The sequence below is a fragment of the Chiloscyllium plagiosum genome, chromosome 7 (assembly GCF_004010195.1).
Source record: "Chiloscyllium plagiosum isolate BGI_BamShark_2017 chromosome 7, ASM401019v2, whole genome shotgun sequence".
NCBI lineage: Eukaryota > Metazoa > Chordata > Chondrichthyes > Orectolobiformes > Hemiscylliidae > Chiloscyllium > Chiloscyllium plagiosum.
In genome coordinates, this window is record NC_057716.1 from 18868420 (window position 1) to 18883951 (window position 15532).

At 42.3% G+C, this 15532-nt stretch overlaps 1 protein-coding gene across 9 annotated transcripts in view; it reads left to right on the plus strand.

The window, feature by feature from the left end:
• LOC122551374 (abl interactor 2) overlaps window positions 1-15532 on the plus strand; it is a 146227-nt gene that overhangs the window by 58008 nt on the left and 72687 nt on the right. The window lies entirely within an intron of this gene.

Below are 15532 nucleotides of genomic sequence, written 5' to 3' on the forward strand. Positions count from 1 at the left end.
GCTCTGTGCCTCTCTCTGTGTGTGTGTGTGTGTGTGTCTCTCTGTCTGTCTCTCTTTCTCTGTCTGTGCCTCTCTCTCTCTGTCTGTGCCTCTCTCTCTCTGTCTGTGTCTCTGTGTGTCTGTCTCTCTCTCACTTGTTGGAAATGGTTATTGTCTGACTCTTGTGTGTTTTGAATGTTACTTGCCACTTGTCAGTCCATTTCGAAAAGTGGCATGGAAAAGCCCTTCAGAAATTCCTGAAACGTCGATTCACCTCCTCAGATGCTGTCTGACCTGTACTTTTCCAGCGCCACACGTTTTGACTCTGATCTGCAGTCTTCACTTTCTCCTCCTTGTCAGTCGAAGCCTGGATATTATCCAGGCCTTGTTGCATTTGAGCATGAATTGCCTCAATGTTTGAGTTGTGGTGAATTGTACTGAACACTGCACAGTTTTCAGTGAACATTCCCATTTCTGTCCTGATGATGGAGGGGAAGGTCTGGTTGGGTCTTAGGTCCATTTCAGCCTCTTGGGCATTGAGGGAAAGGTTTGCATTTGATCAGCATCTGCATCATAGCTGAGGAAGAGCAGCGGCTCAGATGCGAGTTCAGGCGCCTGATAAGTGGAGAGTCTCTGCTAAAGACATTTGACAGCAATTTGCCATGGAGTGTTGCTGAACAAAGAGACCTTGGAGTGCAGGTTCATAGCTCCTTGAAAGTGGAGTCGCAGGTAGATAGGATAGTGAAGAAGGCGTTTGGTATGCTTTCCTTTATTGGTCAGAGTATTGAGTACAGGAGTTGGGAGGTCATGTTGTGGCTGTACAGGACATTGATTAGACCACTGTTGGAATATTGCGTGCAGTTCTGGTCTCCTTCCTATTGGAAAGATGTTGCGAAATGTGAAAATGTTCAGAAAAGATTTACAAGGATGTTGCCAGGGATGGAGTATCTGAGCTACAGGGAGAGGCTGAACAGGCTGGAGCTGTTTTCCCTGGAGCGTCGGAAGCTGAGGGGTGACCTTATAGAGGTTTACAAAATTGAGGGGCATGGATAGGATAATCTTTTTCCTGGGTTCAGGGAGTCCAGAACTAGAGGGCATAGGTTTAGGGTGAGAGGGAAAGATATAAAAGAGATCTAAGGGGCAACTTATTCACGCAGTGGGTGGTACGTGTATGGAATGAGCTGCCAGAGGATGTGGTGGAGGCTGGTACAATTAGAACATTTAAAAGGCATTTGGATGGATATATGAATAGGAAGAGTTTGGAGGGATATGGGCCGGGTGCTGGCAGGTGGGACTAGATTGGGTTAGGATATCTGGTCGGCATGGACAGGTTGGACCGAAGAGTCTGTTTCCATGCTGTACATCTCTATGACTCTATGACTCTGAGTGGCTGTAAGTTGCAGAGAGGGGTTGGCAGTATCAAATGGCACCAGTTAAGGAAGGTAATGTGTATTAAGTACTACTGTACTTAATCTTGTTATGCTCAACAAGATTTTTGGTCCTATTTTCCAATGTTGAAGTGAAGCAAGGCTAAACAGGGTGATTTTAAATACAGATTACTTACATTTTGCTTGTTTAATAATTTGTTAGAAAAACGATGTAGTGCCATTCAACTAGTGGATAGCTAAAGTAGTGACTGTATCTAAGGGGATAGAACATGACTCAGGAATTATAGAATAGACAGCTTAACATTGGTAGTAGAAAAAAATAATAGAATTTCATGAGAGAATAGAAAAGCATTTAGAAATCAGAAACCGAATTGAATTAAAAACAAAATCTTGCATTACAATTGTATTGAAGTTTTTGAGGTGGTAGCAAAGAGAACAGATTATGGGAACATGGGGGTTGTGATGTATTTCAATTTTTACAAATTGCTATTGATAGTGCCCCTTAATAAACAAACAAATAAGGTCAGAGTATTGTCAAGTGGGAAAATGAATTGCTAACTTCAGGACATCGAGCAGAGCGAAAATAAAAGTTAATTATTGAGTGGCAGAAGGTGGGTAGTGTATTCTATAAAATTAGTGTTGGGACCACTGCTATTTCCAGTTTGGGTTGTGATTTGAGATGGAAGTCTAAAGCACAATATTTAAATCTGCAGATTCTATCACTTTGGAAGGATGTTCAGTATTGTGGAAGGCAGCAGGAAATTGCAGGAGGACATTAATAAACTTGAAGATTGGGCAAGTAATTGGCAGATGAAATTCGATATGTTTTGATAAATGTGAGCCAGCACATTTTTGTAAGAAGACTGCAGCGATCCCATTACTTAAAAGGTACACGTCTGACTCTATAATCTCCAATCCCAGAAACCAATGAGATATCAGTACTTCTTGAATTCTGTTTTTTTGTGTTCACAATTAGAGTCGCTCCTCCACTGCTGATTTTGCCTTTGTCCCCAGCCTCTCTATATCTTTCCACTTCTGTTAGCTCCTTTAAGTTACTCCTTAAAAATTCCTTTTTGAACAGACATTTGAATAAATGACTTAAAGTCATCTTATGTAGTGGATTTAGGCAGTTAGGGATGGGCAATAAATGCTGCCCAGGCTTGCGATGCCTCCATCTCATTGCTATTGATACATATTTGAATGTGAGAGCATATCATTGCAAACTTTGCAGTTGACAAACAATTCAGAAGTGAGGAGAATAGTAACAGATTTTAGTAAGTGTTAGATGAGACATGGAGGGGGCACAGAATGACATAACATTCTTTACATCACTTCTTTACATTGAGAAGCAACATAATGTGAATGGTACAAGTTGCAAAGATGATGTAGAAAGTGTTCCAAAGATAGTGTGTTGGAAATTATACAACACCTAAACAATGTTAAGGCATTTATTTTAAAAGGTTGTATATTTCTAATATAAAGGAAAATAAAGGGGGATGATAAGTAAGTTTGCGGGTGACACAAGGATTCACCGGATGGTTGACAATGAAATAGAAGTTCATGACAATGAAGTAGGTTGCAGGAGGATATAGATGGATCTATTAGATGGACAGATCAGTGGCTGATGGAACTTAACCCTGATAAGTGAGAGATGATACACTTTGGAAGAAGTAACAAGATGCGAGAGTGCTCTATTAATGGCAGGACTGTAGGAAGATCAGCGAAACAGTGGGATCTTGAGGTGCTAGTCCACAGAATCATTAGGGTTGCAGGATAGGGTAATAGGGTAGTTAAGGCATACAGGATACTTGCCTTTATCAAGGCATAGGTTATAAGAGCAGAGAGGTTATGTTTGATCTGAACAGCACTTTGAGGATGTGATAAAACACATGGATGAAGGTTGAGCAATGAATGTAGTGTACATGGATTTTAGCAAGGTGTTGATAAGGTTCCCCAAGGTAGGCTCATTCAGAAGGTAAGGAGGCATGGGATACCGGGAAATCTGGCTGTCTGGATACAGAATTGGCTAGTCCATAGAAGACAGGGGGTGGTGGTAGATGGAAAGTATTCAGCCTGGAACTCGGTGACCAGTGGTGTTCCACAGCGATCAGTTCTGGAACCTCTGCTTTTTGTGATTTTTATAAATGACTTGGATGAGGAAGTGGAAGGGTGGGTTAGTAAGGTTGGTGGATAGTGTGGAAGGTTGTGGTAGGTTGCAATAGGACATTGATAAGATGCAGAACTGGGCTGATAAGTGACAAATGGAGTGCAATCTGGAAGAGTGATTCACTTTGGAAGGTCAAATTTGAACACCGAACAGAGAATTTAAAGGCAGGGTTCTTGGTAGTGTGGAGGAACAGAGGGATCTTGGGGTCCATGTCCATAGATCCCTCAAAGTTGCTACCCAAGTTGAAATGGTTGTCAAGAAGGTGTTATGGTGTGTTGGCTTTCATTTGCAGGGTATCGAGTTTAAGAGCCGTGAAGTTATGCTGTAACTCTACAGAGCCCTGGTTAAACCACACTTCAAATTTTGTGTTCATTTCTGATCGCCTCATTGTTGGAAAGATGTGCAGAGAAGATTTACCAGGATGCTGCCTGGACTGGAGGTCATGTCTTATGAAGAAAGGTTGAGGGAGCTAAAGCTTTTATCATTTGAACAAAGAAGGATGAGAGGTTACTTGATCGAGATGTACAAGGTGAGAGGCATAGATAAAGTAGATAGCCAGAGACTTTTTCCCATGAGAGAAATGCCTACCATAATTTTAAGGTGATTGGAGGAAGGTTTAGGGGAGAATGTCAGAGGTAGGTTCTTTCCACAGAGAATGGTGGGTGCATGGAATGTACTGCCAGCAGTGGTGGTAGAGTCAGAGACATTAGGGATATTTAAGCGACTCTTGGATAGGCACATGGAAGATAGTACAATGAAGGGTATGTAGGTTAGTCTGATCTTAGAGTAGGATCAAAAGTTGACACAACATCAAGGACCAAAGGGCCTGTAATGTTCTTTGACTTTAGTTTGGCCACAGCTGGAGTATTGTGTGCAGTCTGGCCACTGCACTATAGGAAGGATGTGATTGCACTGGAGGAGTTGCAGAGGAGTTTCACCAAGATGTTGTTTGGGATGGAGCAGTTCAGCTATGAAAAGAGGCTGGATAAGATTAAGTTGTTTTCTTTTGGAAGAAGAGAATCTGTGAGGGGACCTGTTTGAGGTCTCTAATTTTCTTTTAGAGAATCTGGAATGCGCTGCCTGATAGTGAGGTTATCCACCTCACTTCCTTTACAAAACCCATGTGTTCTGGGCCCACTACTGCTGGAAAGTGGGATTAGTATAGAACTTGATGCAGACTTGATGAGCTAAAGGCCTTTTCGGTACTCTATGATTCTGTGAGAGATTTATTGGAATGCTCTTGGGGATGAAATGGAGAAGCTGAAGCTGTTCTCCTTGGAGCAATTAAGTTTAATGAAAGATTTAATAGATATTTTTAAATCCTGACAGATTGAGAGTGTAAATAAAGAGATACTCCTAATGGCAAATGGTTTGCATAGATTGACAAAAGAATTAGAGGTGAGATGAGTAGAATTATTTTGACACAACAAGTCATCTACAGTATACTGGCTGAGAGGGGTTTGGAAGCAGACCCTGTAATAACTTTCAGGAGCAATTGGATAGGTACTTGAAAGGGAAAATCTTAAAGGACTTGGGGGAAATGACAGGTGAGTGGAATAATTTCACAGTACTGTCAAAGATCTGGCACACTGGGTTGAATAGACTTTTGAAGTATCATTCTGTTAGCTCCCATTGTTTGCAATGCTTGCTGCTCACTGTCTGGGTGCCTGCTATGTACGAGCAGTATTTGTCTTTTTTTAATATGTTACCCTTCTCGTACATGAATTAAAATGATATTTTGAGGTCCCAACAACTTGCCCAGTCGATTCCTTTCTAGCTTAGTTCCTTGAAGCAGTAATTTGAATGTAAGCAGATTGCAATAAAATAAATGTTAAATCAGGCATCCAAATTAATGTAAAGTACATTCTAAGCAATGATAGAAGACTGGCATTTTTCACATACTAATTACATGATTTCATGCCTCATAGCTGTACCTATTGCTGTAGCTCACTGAGGGCATTGCTCCTTCATCAAAATCTTATTTTTGCCGTGTATGTGTTCAATTATAGCTGATGGATATTCCTTCCGAAAGCCTTCAGCTGTTTGTGATTATGAATAAATCTGGTTCACACTGTGCACTTCTCCAACAACGTTGACTATGTGTAAGTCATCACCTAATGTATACACACCCTTTCAACTAGGGGTGTAGGTACAGTCACTGTGTGGTGAGGAGAGCAAACTCTGGCCTTGATTATTCTCGCAACACTTCCAGCCTGCAACTAAAGTGAATCAGAATGCTAGTCAGACCTGAAGGCTTTTTGGTTGGTCTGGCTGATTCTTGATCAGTGAAAGAAGCTGTTGTCTCTGAGCTACCTGTTCCTGTTTTTTTTTTAATTCTATGCTGTTCTGTAAATTCCTGCACGATGGTGATTTGGATATTTGTCTGAAGTCTAACACCAGCCTTGTTGAGCACGGTTGATACGTGTGACGGTTGATAGCTTGTTTCCAGGGCCTTTAGAATATAATTTCCTTCCCCAGCTATTGGATGAGTAAACTTGGGAGTCTTCTGACTTAGGAAGAAGAAAGGGCTCAGCTTTCTGAGCAAAGATCCCTCCTATAATGATTTGGTAATTGGCCAACAGTGTTCAAATTTCCTGATGTCACGGTTGAGCAATGTAAACTTGGAAGAAATGTTTAAAAGACTGAATATCAGACAGGTTAGTAATATCTCAGGTGAGTAATAGTTGAAATTCAAGCTGGAGAAATTTAAAATAGGATATTTTAAGATGAATACTGAAAGGGTGCATATCCTAAATTCCCAGATCCCTGATTATGGAGAAGCAGGGAATTGGATTTTGTAGATTGGTGGCTTTTCAAAGGCGTGAATTTAGATAGGTGAAGGGTGCTTTTAAGTTAAAATAAGTTTTGCCGAATTTGTACTTTGGTTCCTTGACTGTGAAAGCAAGGAAGTGATGTTGAAGCAATAAGTAGGTTCGGCATCTATAGGCAGTTGTGAGTGAAGATTTGGGCATCTGTTCATAAAAAGGGCATTACACTCATTGAAAGGAGACAACAAATAATCGCTGAGTGATACCAGAAATAGGTTACAGTTATGGTGAAATATTTCAAAAGTTGTGTTTTCTGTTGGAGCAGAGTATTAAATCAAATATGTAAACGTTGTATGAAGAATAATTAATGCAAAAATCTTTTCAGTTTTGTGATTTAGAGGGCCATTAATCATGGCATCCTTTACCATAAGTGGCTATTAAAGGTGTGAATACATAGGGCTTAGAACATAGAAAAGTACAGCAAAGAACAGGCCCTCTGGCCCACAATGTTGTGCCGAGGATTAATCCTAATGTAAAATAAAATAACTTAACCTATGCACCCCTCAATTCATTTCTATCCATGTGCATGTCCTGCAGTCGCTTAATCGTCCCTAATGACTCTGCTTCCACCACGACTGCTGGCAAAGCATTCCATGCATTCACAATTCTCCGTGTAAAGTACCGTCCTCTGACGTCCCCTCTCTACCTTTCTCCTAATATCTTAAAACTATGACCCCTTGTGCCAGTCCGTCCTGCCCTGGGGAAAAGTCTCCGGCTATTGACTATCCATTCCTCTCATTGTCTTGTATACCTCGATCAGGTCACCTCTCTTCCTCTTCCTCTCCAGAGAGAAAAGTCTGAGCTTCGTCAACCTTTCTTCATTAGACAAACCCTCCAGTCCAGGTAGCATCCTGGTAAGCCTTCTCTGTACCTTCTCCAAAGCCTCTTTTTTTTCTTTCCTATAATAGGGTGACCAGAACTGGACACAATATTCCAAGTGTGGCCTCACCAGGGACTTGCAGAGGTGTAGTAAAACCTCGTGGCTCTTAAACGCGATTCCCCTGTTAATGAAAGCCAAAACAAGTTAGGCTTTCTTAACAACCCTGTCCACTTAGGTGGCAACTTTGAGGAATCTATGTGCTTGAACACCAAGATCCCTCTGTTCCTCCACATTGCCAAGAATCCTGTCTTTAATGTTATATTCAGCATTCAAGTTCGACCTTCCAAAATGCATCACTTCACATTTATCCAGGTTGAACTCCATTTGCCATTTCTCAGCCCAGCTCTGCATCTTGTCTGTCGCACTGCAGCCTGCAATAGCCCTCGATACTATCCTCCAACTTTTGTGTCATCGGCAAATTTACTAATCCACCCCTCAACCACCTCATACAAGTCATTTATAAAAACTACAAAGAGCAGAGGCCCAAGAACAGAGCACTGCGGAACACCACTCACCACTGACCTCCGGGCTGAATATATTTTATGTGCAACGTCTTTCCGCCTTCTGTCAGCCAACCAATTCTGAATCCATGTAGCCAAATCTCCCTGTATCCCATACTTCCTGACTTTATGAATGAGCCTACCATGGGGAACCTTCTCAAATGCCTTGCTGAAGTCCATCTGCACCACATCCACTGCTTGACCTTTGTCGACTTGTCTTGTCACCTCCTCAAAGAACTCAGAGATTTGTGAGGCATGACCCCCCCAACAAAGCAATGCTGACTGCCTTTAATCACGCTATGTTTTTCCAAATAGTCATAAATCCTATCCCTCAGAATACTTGGCTGACCACAGACGTAAGACTTACTGACTGGTCTGTAATTAGCAGGGATTTCCCTGTTACCCTTCTTGAAAAGAGGAACAACATTTGCCTCCTTCCAATCCACCGATACGACTCCCGTGGAGAGTGAGGAAGCAAAGATCTTTGCCAGCGGCTTAGCAACCTCCTTTCTCACTTCCTAGAGCAACTTATGATTCGGAGATGCCGGTGTTGGACTGGGGTGTACAAAGTTAGAAATCACACAACACCAGGTTATAGTCCAACAGGTTTAATTGGAAGCACACTAGCTTTTGGAGCGACGCTCCTTCATCAGGTGATTATGGAGGGCTCGATCGTAACACAGAATTTATAACAAAAATTTGCAGTGTGATGTAACTGAAATTATACATTGAAGAATTGATTGTCTGTTAAGCCTTTCATCTGTTAGAATACAGTGATAGTTTCACTTCTTTCATGTGTAAATCACAAAACCCTTTTTTTAAAAATTGCATTCTCAGGTTAGCTGTTAACAATGGTGATAGCGAGACAATATGTTGAAGGTGTTAGCCCCCTGTGTTCTCTGTCTATGACCTAATGTTTAGATTGATTCCATTGCACTACACACACACACACACAGATATTCCTGTGTGTGTGTGTAGTGCGTGCAGAGTGTCTTAAGTCTGTGAGGGGGTGCATGTGTGGGAGTGTGTGTCTATAAGGGTGTCCGTGGAGTGTGTCTGTGTGTGTGTGTGTGTGTAGTGCAATGGTGATCACCTGTAATGTGACATGAACCCAAGGTCCCGGTTGAGGCCCTCCCTATGGGTACCGAACTTAGCTATCAGCCTCTGCTCAGCCACTTTCCTCTGCTGCCTGTCCTGAAGTCCACCTTGGAGAATGGTCACCCGAAGGTCCGAGGCTGAATGTCCTGGACCACTGAAGTGTTCCCCAACTGGGAGGGAACCCTCCTGTCTGTTGATTGTTGTGCGGTGCCCATTCATCCGTTGTTGTAGCCTTTGCTCAGTTTCCCCAATGTACCATGCTTGTGGGCATCCCTGGCCTGCAACGTATAAGATAGACAATGTTGGCTGAGTCACATGAATACCTGCCATGTACACGGTGGGAGGTGTTCCCACGCGAAAGAGTGGTATCTATGTCTAGAGCAACTTAAGATGAATCTGGTCTGGCCCAGGGGACTTATCAATCTTAATGTTTGCCAAACTTTCCAGCACATCAACTTCATCAAGCTTGATCTGTTCAAGCCTGTATCCCAGCTCCTCAAAGTTCTCATTCCCAACAAAGTCACTTTCCTTAGTGAAAACCAAAGCAAAAAACTCATTTAGGGCTTCCCCTGTCTGCTCAGACTCCATGCAGAAGTTCCCTGCGCTATTCCTGATCATCCTTACCTTCTCCCTGATCATTCTTATTCCTCATGTATGAGTAAAATGCCTAACCCTTCTTGCCAAGCCTTTCTCGTGCCCCTCCTGTCTCCCCTCAGTCCATTTCTGAGCTCCCTTTTAACATGCCTGTAATCCTCTAAAGCTGTGCTAGATCCTTGCTTCCTCCACTTTGTGTAAGCTGCCTCCTTCCTTTTGACGAGAAGCTCCTCTGTTCTCTTCATCCAAGGTTCCTTATTCTTACCCCTTCTTACCTGTCTCAGAGGAATAAATTTGTGCATCACTCGCAACAACTGCTCCTTAAACAGTCTCCACATGTCTGTTGTGCCTTTTCTGTGGAACAATTGCTCCCAGTCTGTACTTCCCAACTCCTGTCTGATAGTGTCATAATTTCCTTTTCCCCAATTAAATATCTTCCCTTGGTAACTGCTCCTTTCCCTCTCCACGGCTATGGCAAATGTGAGTTAGTTGTGGTCACTGTCACCAAAGTGTTCTTTCACTGACAGATTTGACACCTGTCCTGGCTGATTGCTGAACACCAAACCCAAACTTGCCTCTCCCCTTTATGGTCTGTCAAGGAAACCCTCCTGAACACACCTGACAAAAATGGCTCCATCCACACCAAGTTGATATGGGTGATTTCAACTTTCCCAATAACAACAACCCTGCTGTATCTGCATTTTTCCAAAAGCTGCCCACCTATGAGTTCTTCACTCTCTCTATTGCTAATAGGGGATCTGTAGAAAATGCCCAATGAGGTGGCTGTTCCCTTGCTGTTCCTAACTTCCACACATACTAACTCAGTACTGAAAATGTGTTGCTAGAAAAGCGCAGCAGGTCAGGCAGCATCCAGGGAACAGGAGAATTGACGTTTCGGGCATAAGCCCTTCTTCCTACTAACTCAGTAGACAAACCTTCCTCAACAACCTTTGTTTCTGTAGCTGTGATGCACTCTCTGATTAACGATGCTGCACCCCCTCTTTTTCCACCCTCCCTGTTCTTTTTAAGCATTCTAAAACCTGGAACATCAAGCAACCATTCCTGCCCCTGTGAACCCACGTCTCTGTTATGGCCACAACATCATATTCCCAAGTACTGATCCATGCTCTAAGTTCGTTACTCTTATTTCTGACACTCCTTGTGTTAAAGCAGACACACTTTAACCGATCACTTTGTTTCATCACGTTAGAAACCTTCCTGATGAATTCACTACATCCTGTCACTGCTCCATCTGTAACTGCCCCCCTCTCAGATATATGGCTCTGAATTCCAACCCTCCCCAGCCAAACTAGTTTTAAACCCTCCCGAACCACACGAGCAAATCTTCCACCCAGGACATTTGTGCCCCTCCAGTTCAGGTACAACCCGTCCTTCATGTACAGGACTCTCCTTCCCCAGAAGGTATCCCAATGGTCTAGGTATGTGAAGCCCTCCCTCCTGTACCAGCCTCGCAACCAAGTGCTAACCTGCACTTACTGACTGTTCCTCACCTCACTATCTCATGGCACTGGTAGGAAACCCGGGATCACTATTCTACTCGACCTGCTCTTCAGCTTCCAACCTAACTCTCTGTAGCAACTTCTCAGATCCTCTATCCCTTTCCTGGCTATATCATTGGTGCCAATATTTCTGGCTGCTCACCGTCCCCCTTCAGAATCCAGTAAACCTGATCAGCGACATCCCAGACCCTGGCTCCGGGGAGGCAACATACGCCTGAGGTAAGTATTTTAAACAGTTATACTCCCCTTCCCAGTAGTCCTCCACTCCTCCCTCGCACCTCTCGGTAAATCATTTAAAAAGTATTGAGTAATGATTTGAAAAAAAATATAAAAGGATGTGGATAAAGGGCAGAGACTGAGGAATGGACAATTTCAGTTGAAGACGTATACCTTACCCTTGTATTTTTTAATTTGTGATTCTACATTCCGCAGTCTAAGAATAAGGGACAGAGACTATGAATTTCTTTACTCAGTTTTGTGTATTCTCGACGACAGAAAGCTGTTGGGGCCATTTCATTAGATATATTCAAGAGGGACCTATTCGTGGCACTTGTAGTTGATGGGCTCAAGCAGGAGTGCGATACTGAAATTGCATATTCAGCCATGATCATATTGAATGGAGGTGTAGGCTGGATGGGCTGAATGGCTTACTGCTGCACCTGTTTTCTATGTTTCTATATTTACATAAGGCCATAAGAAATAGGGACAAGGGGAGGCTCTTTGGCTCCTCAACCCATGCTATTCAAAAATACCATGCTGATTTGCTCCAGGCCTCGACTCTTCTTTCATGCTAACTCCTTATAGCCTTAAAATCCCCAATACATCAAAAATCTGTCTGCAGTTCTTCAAGTAGATTGTGATCTAGCTTCTGCAACTCTGTGGGGTAAGAATTCAGACATTAGCTACTTCTGGGAGAAGAAATTCCTCCACAACGTTGTTTTAAATTAATATTCCCTTATTCTGTAACTATGTCCCATGGAAATATCTTCCTGTCAAGCCCCTTTAAAATATTGTATGCTTCAATAAGGTCACTCCTGAGTCTCTAAATTCTAATGAATAAAGGCCTAATCTGTTTAGCCATTCTTGATAACTCAACTCCTTAATCCCAGGAATCAGCTGTGTGAAACTCTTTTGAACTGCCCAATGCCAGTGTACATTTTTAAATAAAGGGACCAAAAATGTACATAGTACTCCAGGTGCAGACTCATCAACACTCTGTGCATTTGTAACAAGACTTATGTTTTTAAACACCAATCCACAAGTTGTGAGGCTAAAATTATATTTACATTCTTAATTTCTTGCTGCACTTGCATTCTAACTCTGTTTCATGCATAAGAGCACCCAGATCCCCCATGCTTCACTTTTTTGGAGTCTCATTCCATTTAACCAATAGTCTGTCTTTTGATTCCTCCTAAAATATGTAAACTGTCGCTTTCCTATGTTGATTTCCAACTGCCATGTTTTGGCCTACTCTCTCAACCTATTCATATTCCCTTGCAGATGCCTTTTCTCCTCATTGCAGTATGCTTTCTCACCTATTTTCTTGTGTCATCAAACTTGGATACATTGTGCTCTGTCCCTCTTCCAAGTCATAAATATAGATGGAAACTAGTTGAGACCTTAGAACTGATCCTTGTGGAACTCTGTTGATTATGTCTTTCCAACCGAGAAAAGATCCGTTAATCCTGTTAGTCAATTTTCAACCCATGCTAATACATTGCTTCCAATACAGTGTGCAATCGTCTTTCATGTGGCAAATTATCAAATGCTTCTGAAATTCCAAGTATGCTAGTTCTACTGGTTCTCCTTTATTAACTCTGCTTATTCTGCTCAAAGAACCCTAGCAAATTTTATTTAAATGGTTTCCTTTTCACAAAGTTGTGTTGATTGATTGCATTTGATTGCTACAGTTGCAGTGAAAAGCTGGATTGTGTGGGAAAACTAAGCTGTGAAACATCTAGTATTCTCTCCTTCCAAACTGAAATATATTGAAGCATGCAATTTAAGCATTGAAATGTAGAGGGTACAGACCAGATGGATAGGTCATGAAATTTACTGAATGACTGCCCAAATGAAGAGATTACCAACAAGGTATCACTTAATTTCAATTTTTGTTTGAGTGAAAACTAATGCAAAGTATGTTTGTATTGAAGGCAAAAGATACTTTGACTAAAAAGTTAAATTCGTTTTAAATATTCAATAGCACAATAGAGGTCTTGTCCCCCAAAAGGATCTGCTTCACTCCCTGCACAAATGGCACTGCGTATGTGCAGAGTTATGGGCATAAGATATTGGGTGCAGAAGTAGGTCATTTGTCCCATTTGAGTCTTCTCCACTTGTCAATGAGATCATGGCTGATCTGATCGTCCTGAACTTCACTTTCCTCTCTTTTCGCCATAACCCTTGATTCCCTCACTGACTAAAGATCTGTCTGTCTCATCCTTGCATATATTTAAGGGCCCACCCTCGACAGCTCTCTGAAAAATTCAACTGATTCACTGCCCTCTGAGAGAAACGTTTTCCTTATCACTGTCCTAACCGGCAGCCCATACTCTGAGATTATGTCGTACAGCTGTAGACTGTCCCACAAAGGGAAGCAAATCTCAACATCTAACCCTATCAAGCCCGCTAAGAATCTTATGTTTCAAAATCACACTCAATAACCTCTTTTTGGCATTAAGTTGTTAATTTTGTTCTCAATACTATGTGCATTTAAGTTAAAAGCTAATAATTTTCTTTTTGATTTTTTTCCCTTTAACCATATTATCTGCTGTTTTTCTGTGTTTGTACACTCTGTCCCGTCCCGTTGCATTGTGCGTTTCATTATCCAAATGACTACTCTGCATTGTTCTGTATCTATTTGCTTTTTAAGCCTACATCTATCCAGGAAAGTGAGGACTGCAGATGCTGGAGAGTCAGAGTCAACAAGTGTAGTGCTGGAAAAGCACCAAGTCAGGCAGCATCCAAGGTGCAGAAGAGTCCAGATGTATGTCATTCGTCAGGAATATGGAGGGGAAAGGGGGCTGAGAGATAAGTAGAGGGGTAGGGCTGGGGTTGGGGTGAAAGGTAGTTAGAATGGCAATATGTGGATGCAGGTTGGTGAGAAGGGTTGAGTGGAGAGGTGGGAAGGAAGATGGACATGTCAAGAGGGCAGTGCCGAGTTGGAGGGTTGGATCTTTGGCCAACCATTTCAACTCCCCCAAGGGCATGCAAATCCTGGGCCGCCTCACCGCCAAATCAAAGCCACCCACCAACTGCAGGAAGAATGCCTCATCATCTGCCTTTGAATCCCACAACTACATGGCATCAACATTTGACTTCATCAGTTTCCAAATCTTCCCTCCCCCCGACCTCATCCCAGATCCAACCCTCCATTTTCTGCCATCATTCTGTTTAGCAGTATGGATCACAGAGCTGCTTTGGTCTAGTGTGGTGGAGGTTGGCCATCGAATAGATGTTACTCAAATAATAGCTATTCTCCAATACAAAATGTAGCTTATTGATGGTATGACAGCAACTGTTTATTATTGGTATGATAGACATTGTTACTAAGGTTATCACGGAGACCTTAATTTTAGGTCGTACCCCTTTGAGATCCAAAATTACCCGAGCCCATGTGACATCATTGTGTGCTGCTTAATGCACTTCTTAGCGTTAATCTTTTCAGACCCTCACAGCCTTATACAACAGTGGGAAGTTAATGGGAAGTATCATCTATGTGAATCCAACAGTTCATTTACCTAACTAATCTTAAATTCACTGTAAATCTTTAATCCCATGAACCTGCTGACCACCCTGCACATTTATTGCAGCATGTGTCTTTGACACGTTATTTTCTTGTAAGATTAAGCCTGCAGCGTCATGTTGGAGTACAGTTCGAGAGATGCTTCACTTGAGTGGCTTTTCCAAGGAAGAGTCGCTGAATATTCCACTTCATGGGGCATCAGTTTTGGAACCGGGGGGATCTGTACTGTTAGGACGGTCTCCACCTGAACTGATCAGGTACCAATGTTCTAGCGAAGAGGATAAATAAGGTGGTCAGTAGGACTTTAAACTTCTGAGTTGGGGGGAAGGGAAAGTGAAAGCGACAGGGAGTATGGCGTTAAATGAAAGATAAGCAACAGGATAGCATATGTGCAGGCGGATTTAAACTCGAGGCAGACTGGGAATGTAGCAAAAAGGAAGGATAACCTAGGACATCTTATGACTTCCAATATCTCTAATGATAAGAAAGTTACTTATGACTTCCAATATCTCTAATGATAAGAAAGTTAGCAGTAAGGCACTTTACCTGAATGCTCGTAGCATGCGTAACAAAGCAGATGAACTAATGGCACAGATCATCGTGAATGATTATGATGTCACATCACAGAGACATGGTTACAGGGGGGTCAGGACTGGCAGTTAAACATCCAAAGATTTTCAACTTATCAAAAAGACAGGGAGGTGGGCAGAAGGGGTGGGGTTGCCTTGTTAGTTAAGAACAAAATTAAATCTATGGCACTGAATGACATAGCGTCAGATGATGTGGAGTCTGTGTGGGTGGAATTGAGGAACCACAAAGGCAAAAAAACCATA